Genomic DNA, 6,286 nt, shown 5'->3' on the forward strand with positions numbered 1-6,286 from the left:
TGTAGCTGAAGCCATCTTCCTGGCTCTTCTTCCTGGGGCAGAGAGGCTGGTCTGTAGGACGATCTTCTTCCGGGGGGTTGGAGCAGTGCAGGTATCCTCCTGCTGGGCAGAGAGGAGCAAGGGCTTCTGCTGGGGAGAGGTGCTTCTTAAGTTAGAGCTGGTCCCGAGGGGGGGAAGGCTTCTTCAACTGGAGTCGCTCCGGATGTCTTCTCCCCGGCAGGCAGGATCTAGCAGAGCCTCTTCCCAAGAGTCAATCTTCCTCGCTGTTATCTTCCTGCTTCTGGCCGGCGTATGATCGGGTGCAGCACCACCTTTAGCAGTTCCTCACCAGTGTTAGATCATGCTATGAACGAGCCATGACCAGCATTTGGACCACCAGGTGTTGGGCGTGAAAAGGACCAGGCGTACGCCATGCAGCAGTGTCTTATCAGACTGAATCCTCACCAGTGTTAGATTGCGCTATGGAAGAGCCACAATCAGCATTACGACCACCAGGTGTTAGGCCTGATAAGAACAGATACTACACTTTATCTTAGCCAAAAGGTCAAGAAGCCCTACATGTCCAGATGAGATCACCAATGCGTACAGTATGTGTACAGTATTTTCCACTGGCACAACCAAAACTGTATTGTTAAATAACAAACAAGGGGTAGTAAGTAATACACGAAGGAACGATTGAGAGCTGCACTACATTGTTTGTATGCCATTCAAATTCATAGTGTTCGCTGCCGCAGGTAAAGCAGGAATATTGTACTCATACAGGTGGCTGTGCACCGCATGGCAGTGTGCACGTACCGTAACGTGTTACTCCTGACGTCATCAAGCAGCGTATGTGACGATCCGTGTCTTGTTGACTTCAGGAGTGCACAGCGGACAGGTCCATGCGGTATAGCACGTACGCTCGCTCCGCTCAGTATGTGTGCCTCAATGACTCAGGCCCATTATGTCCAGGCTTCACTATGTTCTTGTAATGTAGTCTCAGCTGCTGAGGAAATTCCAGTAGATGTTAATGAGCTCTCTATTCACAATATATCCACATATACCATAGATCACGTGCTTAGGATCAGGTGTAGGCTGTTTGGAATATTTACACCCTATCAATTTGTGGATTTACAGACACTATTTCACTGACTAACTCAGAGTATCAGAATTTTATTACTATGACAAATACATTTCCAAGCACAAATAAAATGTTGCACCCTAAGCACTTTGTTTCGCTCTCTGGGGAAGTGCTGTCATCATTCATGTATCATAAGCGGTAGCTAGCTGTGCCATGTTCATTCTCTCTAGAAGCTAATTGTTCTTGAGTGTACGTGTTATGCAATTGTTGACTTGGTTACACTCTGTGAATGTTCCGCTCAGTATATCTGTTTGTTTTATACATCAGGTAAGGACAGCACAAATCTGCAGGGGTCAGTGGATTTTCAATCCATATTCTTTAAAAGGTTTTTTGTTTTTTTTTCCAATCCGCTTTGTTTATTTTTTAAGTCATTGAGCACATTTCTCTCTTTACATCTTTCTTACAGATCTCTTGGGATAAGTACAGAACTCGACTTTTGTGAACTCATTGAGTTTGGCATTTTACATAAACAATCCTGGAAATCCCACACAATGCATTTAGATCATAACAGGGTTTGAACAAAGGGAGAATATGCACAAACGGATTAAATATTTTATTAACAGAATCTGAATCTACGCTCACTGTTCTAATTCCATTTGTAGTTAACGGGAGCCGCGTGAGTTTAGAGGTTTAGCTGAATTAATTATAGAATTGCAAGAGAAAACTCTGAGCTACCCCTTGTGATTACAATAAGATGTATTTACTTCTGCTGTGCATGGTGCATGCATACAGACCTGCTGATTGTAAACTCGATCCTAATACTCATCAACGTGTTACTTGAAATAGGCAAGAATTGGAAAAATATTTATATATTTTGTCTTCAGTGAATTATACAGTCCCAAGTTCAGAATCCTTAAAGTTTGTGAGTTCTACAGCCTAAACTCCAGAAAAGATCAAGATAGTCGGTCTGATTCCAATAATCCAAAACACAACCAGCAATAGTTCATACATGAAAGATTCAGATGAGAGAACCAGTGGGTATTGTACCTCAAGGTAAACCAAATACAAATAATTAGGATAATATCTTACCCAACTGCAGATGGTCTGAAATACAAGGAAAGGTTGATACTCGCATCCTGTTCAGCTTCTGAAGTGGGGACGCTCTGTATTAACACTCATAACCTCCCGATAATAAGGTGTAAATCCAAAGCGGTGATCACACATCAAATAAAAAGTGGTTCCAATAGTGATAATGATTAAGGTTCATGGTCACAGTCTCTGCGACTAATGCTGCTGCCGGTGATTGATATTTCTCCAAATGTGTTCCACCTTGGAGCGCCTGACTTATGGATTACCGTCTGTTGTATCATGTATTGACAGAAAGGTGTTACCGACGCGTTTCACTTGTGAAATATCTTTTCTCAGGGAGAATGGGGTATTAGTTTGATTGCCATTCAAATTGTATGCCATTCAAATTCATAGCGTTCGCTGCCGCAGGTAGAGCAGGAATATTGTACTCATACAGGTGGCTGTGCACCGCATGGCAGTGTGCACGTACCGTAACGTCAGTTAGTCTCTTATCGTGTTCTATCACTATGTCCATGCAATATAATTGTCAATTCTGTATAATTATCAATAGCTGATCCATGGGCTCTCTTAACATAAAGTGCATGTATCTAAAAGGTTACATATAATTTCTCCATATACCCATGTGATCGCTGTAGTGTTATTCGGGCATCGGAATAGTGTACACCGTTACTCCGTCTTACGGATCTCTTCTATACCCGTAATTCTGCATTATCGGAGAGGAGATCGGTTCAGATTGGTAGACCTAATTGGATAATTATCTTTGAACTATTAAAGGCATTATGGTAAGTTTTCTATGCATGTGAACTCTGTTCAGTGAGTCAATGTCACTTTTAGTAATATCTATCTCCTCGGGGTGGGAACCTCTCCCTGTTTCATGGGGTTCCCTATAGTGGCTGCATAGACACTTTCTAGGAAGTGCAGTGTTTCCACCATCTACCCATTAACGTCTTTTACTGGCTGTTATATTCCTATGGCTCCATTTGTATAAGGTTTTACTCTCAAATGTGCAAGCGACCCTATGTCTATATCGGCTCATGTTGATCAGGGAAGCATGAGGACTTTTAATGTATAATCTTGCCCTATCCTATTATAATACATGTATCAATTTGATGGTTTGACGGCTATATCACCTTCCTATGATGATGGTTGTCTATGTCCTAATTAATCAGTGTATCTGGGATGAGCACTCAGATCATAAAAGTAATTGTACTACGTTGCCGGTGAATTTAATCATTAGGCAGAAATTAACCTTAGTCTATTTGCTTTATTTGGCATTGCATCGGAGCTGTAGGTAGATATTCCATATTATGTACATATTTCTAAGGATCAGGATACGCCTAAATACTTTCTCAGCCAATTGTTATATGATAGGTGTAAATTATAGTATAACCTTCTTTTGTTGAAACACAAAGTACATTTCTAGTTTGTTTAAGATCAGAGGTTTCAGCGTAGAAAAAGAGTGGAAGCTTATTATTTTGTAAATAAACAATGATCCAATTTTATTCGATAAGTGTCTTTTGCTGACGGATTTTTTTTTGTGACTTTATTAACCTATATAACACCAATGAAGTTATGCCGCTAGCCCTGTTTTCCCTGTGTATCAGGTTGTGTCTTTGTTCTGTTTTCAGTATATGTTATGAAAGAGGTTATGTCGTACCAAACTGTTATTTCTTTGGGGCCTTATCACATTGTATCCCGGATGCGAGGTGTGACCCTATTGGTTGGCCTCTTCTCCATTGGCTTTTAAACAACAGCTTTACTTAAGTGTATAATGCTAATACGTAAATTTGTTCAATGAAATCACACACATACCAGTTTTTCTTTTAACAAAAATATTTTAATTTATAAACTAAAACTATGAACAAATGTTAAGTAAGAAACACTAAAATAAAATCAATAAAAGGTATTTAACAATTTTTTAATATATTTTTACATTTTTTTGCTTTTTCTTTATGCTTTTTATATTTTTTTTCTTGCTTTTTTAATTCACACAGAAGCCTCTGGCTGTGCCTTGGAGGACCCATCAACTCCTCATCAGCTGCAAAAAATGAAAGACAACTATTTAGTAAATGCACTCTTAATACATTAATGTGGGGAAATGCCAGCTCTCGATTCTTGTACCTTTGCATTTTGTAAGCTCGGTATAGTGCATAAATGAATGCTACCCAAACACTGGCCCCATTCATTAAATTTTGATAAATGTAGGAGTACATAACATATACTGAAAACAGAACCAAGACACAACATGATACAACGACAGGTGACAGGGTAAAGCAAATCATTCATTCATTAAATTTTTATAAATGTAGTAGTAATTATTATTGTTAGTATTATTCTCTATGACTTATAAGGTGACAGAAAGGGGTCTGCAGTGCCAAACATGTTGGAACACCAAGTACATGTCTGGTCTGTTTAAGGTCTGAGTTTTCAGCAAATCAGATTATCTCTGACAGATAGTGAAATGGATTGTAGAAATCAGCAAGAAGAAGGGCGAAGCTTAGGAAAACAGGGAAACCAGGCCTAGCTAAGAAGGCCAAGAGGTCTAGAGGGTGAAGAAACCGTAGAAGGAGCACACAACGAAAGAGGGCCATGCGCATGAGAGCTTACAACCTAAAGGAAGGGGGAAACACAACTAATACGAAGAATATAGTATAAAAGTTAATTTTTACATACATTACATACAACTTTCTAGAAATTTTTTTCAAGGACAATCTCACCCACTAGGGTGCATTCATCAAGGCAGCCAGCTGAGTTGGCCTGCGCACAAGACAAGAATTGTGGGGAGGACATTTTTCCGATTGTGGAAACTTAGGATGCCCTGTACTGTGAATGGACAGTGAAAACAGTTTCTCATGTTCTACGTCTATCTGGTAAAAAAAAATAAAAAAATACAACTCAAGTATAGGAAAATTACCATGTAATGTACTTACTTTCCTCAACCAGCACTTCTGCTTGCTGAGAGGTGTGTTCTGTTGAGTCCTGGAACAGCAGAGGTGATGAGGATAATTGATAGGAGCCCGGCGACTCCGCCAGCACCGTTGCCTCCTCCTGTGGCTGGTGGCTTCCACTTGGTTGGTCCGGTGGTTGGTGCGGTGGGACCACCTGTTGATCTTGCCGATGGTGTAGCGAGCTGCGTTGGCGTCCTGTTGGAGAGCATGATCATCATCATCATCATCATCATCATTTATTTATATAGCGCCAACATATTCCGTAGCGCTTTACAATTGGGGACAAACATAATAAACTAATAAACAAACTGGGTAAAACAGACAAAGAGGTGAGAAGGCCCTGCTCGCAAGCTTACAATCTATGGGATGTGTTATCTAAGGTGTATTTTTGTAATTTCTTCAACATTCACAACTAATACATACATATATGCAGCAAATGGTATCTTTGAATGGTAAAATGGTACTCATGACAATAACATGTAAAGTTTTGAAAAAAATTACACAAAGATTTAGAACATATATATAATTGGAAATAATCAAAATAATAGTAAATAATAAGTCAAACATTAATATGTTTAGTATGATAATGGTCAGAAACTAGGCCGTTTGTGTCCTTATTTCCTGTGAGCATAAAATATTACATTACCATATTATATAGTGTTTGTGGGCGACTTACTAGTTATAATTTCCGCCCTCAACTCTGCTAAAAGGTTGGGCTGTCTCCTCCGCAGATCACTCCATCGGCGTTGCAGTTGCACGATGGAGCGCCTGGTCCCTACCTGCATACGCAGCCGTCTGCGAACGGCTCGGTATGCCTGCATTTTCTGTTCATTTACCACGTACCTCCCTGCGGGCTGAAAACAACGGTCCATCGTTGCTGTCAGCACCCGCAGTTCGGTACGTGAGAATACTGCAGACCTCATTTTCTCTCTGAAATGACAGTTTAATATCCTGCTCACCGATTGATTCTCAGTGCACGTCGGTGCGTCTGCACGTCCATCGCGGAACCTGTACTAAGATGGCTGACTGACTTGTCAATCACTGCTCGAGCGTGGCTAACGTTCTGGCGCGTACGCAACTGAACGCACCACTATAAAATTGCATACAGCATGCGATAGTTCGACCTGACAATTTGCGCATGGCTTTTCTAAGTTGTTGCTGTCAGGAAACGGTTAATATTGGTGGATAT

General features: G+C 40.5%; 1 pseudogene; it reads right to left on the bottom strand.

Moving 5' to 3' along the window:
• Positions 1 to 449: 449 nt before the first annotated feature.
• LOC142146875 (U2 spliceosomal RNA) lies at positions 450 to 556 on the bottom strand (annotated as a pseudogene).
• Between the last annotated feature and the right edge of the window lie 5,730 nt (positions 557 to 6,286).

This window comes from Mixophyes fleayi, chromosome 3 (assembly GCF_038048845.1).
Source record: "Mixophyes fleayi isolate aMixFle1 chromosome 3, aMixFle1.hap1, whole genome shotgun sequence".
In the NCBI taxonomy this organism is placed as follows: Eukaryota; Metazoa; Chordata; class Amphibia; order Anura; family Limnodynastidae; genus Mixophyes; species Mixophyes fleayi.